We start from the raw sequence: 1,738 nt of genomic DNA on the forward strand, positions 1-1,738 counted from the left end.
GTTGTTCATGATGGACAAGAAGGCGGTGAGGAGGATGCGTACGTTATCACCGGTACATTCCTTGTTAATGGTATTCCTACGTTTGTTTTGTTTGATTCGGGGGCTTCTCAGTCGTTTGTGTCTTCGAGTCATGTAAAACAGTTGGGTTTGAGAGTATATGAGTCTGTTAGGGAGCAAGTTTTCATACCTTGGGTGAGTCTCGTATCTTGTGGGAGGTTGTTTAGAGATGTATCTTTGATAGTTGGGCAAGTCGATTTCCCTGTAGACTTGCTAGAGTTTCCTTTTAATGGTTTTGAGATGATAGTTGGGATGGATTGGTTAGGAAAGTATAAAGCTAAGATAGACTGTCATCAAAAGAAAGTGTCCCTAAGAGGTCCTAAGGGTGTAAGTGTGTCTTATCGTGGGTTTCTAGTCAAACCCAAAGTTAAGTTGATTGCAGCTGTCACTTTGAAGTCGTATCTGAGGAAGGGATGTCCTCTGATTTTGTGCCATGTGAGAGATGACCGGATAGAGAGCCGGCAGATTGATGAGATACCGGTGGTGGGGAGTTTGCAGATGTCTTTCCAGAGGATATTCCGGGGTTGCCACCGAAGAGGGAGATAGATTTCACCGTTGAGTTGAAGCCAGGGACGGGGCCAATCTCTAAGGCACCGTACCGTATGGGTCCTAAGGAGATGGAGGAGCTTAGGAAGCAGTTGGATGATTTGATAGAGAAGGGATACATTAGACCAAGTGTATCGCCTTGGGGAGCACCAGTTCTTTTCGTGAAGAAGAAGGATGGAACTTTGAGGTTATGCATAGATTACCGGGAGCTGAACCGTGTGACGATAAAGAACAAGTATCCTTTGCCAAGGATAGATGACCTGTTTGATCAGTTGAGTGGTGCAACAGTCTTTTCTAAGATCGATTTGAGGTCGGGGTACCATCAGGTGAAAATTAGAGATGTGGACATACCGAAGACAGCTTTCACGTCGAGGTATGGCCATTATGAGTATGTGGTGATGCCATTTGGGTTGTCTAATGCGCCGGCAGTGTTTATGGATTTGATGAATAGGATCTTCAGACAGTTCTTGGACCAGTTTGTGGTGGTGTTTATCGATGACATCTTAGTCTACTCTAAGACTAAGGAGGAGCATGAGGAGCATCTGAGGATCGTGTTGCAGACTTTGAGGGATCATGAGTTGTATGCTAAGCTGTCCAAGTATGAGTTCTGGTTAGAGAAAGTTGCTTTTCTGGGGCATGTGATCTCTAAAGATGGGGTAGCATTTTGTGGATCCCGGCGAAGATTGAGGCAAAGTGACAAAGTGGGAAGCACCAAAGAATGTTCTTGAGGTGAGGAGTTTCTTGGGTTTATTTGGATACTACGAGACGGTTCGTGAAAGATTTCTCCAAGATAGCTAGACCGATGACAGCGTTGATGAGGAAAGAGAACAGGTTTCGTTGGGATGAGAGTTGTGAGACGGCGTTCCAAACCTTAAAGGAGCGTTTGACCACAGCTCCTGTCTTGGCATTACCTGAAGGGAGCGAGAATTTCGAGGTCTATACAGATGCCTCGAAGAATGGGTTGGGATGTGTGTTGATGCAGAATGGTAAGGTAATTGCCTATGCTTCTAGGCAGTTGAAGCCTTATGAGGAGAACTACCCTACTCATGACCTGGAGTTGGGTGCAGTGGTGTTTGCTCTCAAGATTTGGAGGCACTACCTTTATGGAGCAATCTTTAAGGTATTTTCTGATCAC

The sequence above is a fragment of the Silene latifolia genome, chromosome 11, assembly GCF_048544455.1.
Source record: "Silene latifolia isolate original U9 population chromosome 11, ASM4854445v1, whole genome shotgun sequence".
NCBI classification, from domain to species: Eukaryota; Viridiplantae; Streptophyta; class Magnoliopsida; order Caryophyllales; family Caryophyllaceae; genus Silene; species Silene latifolia.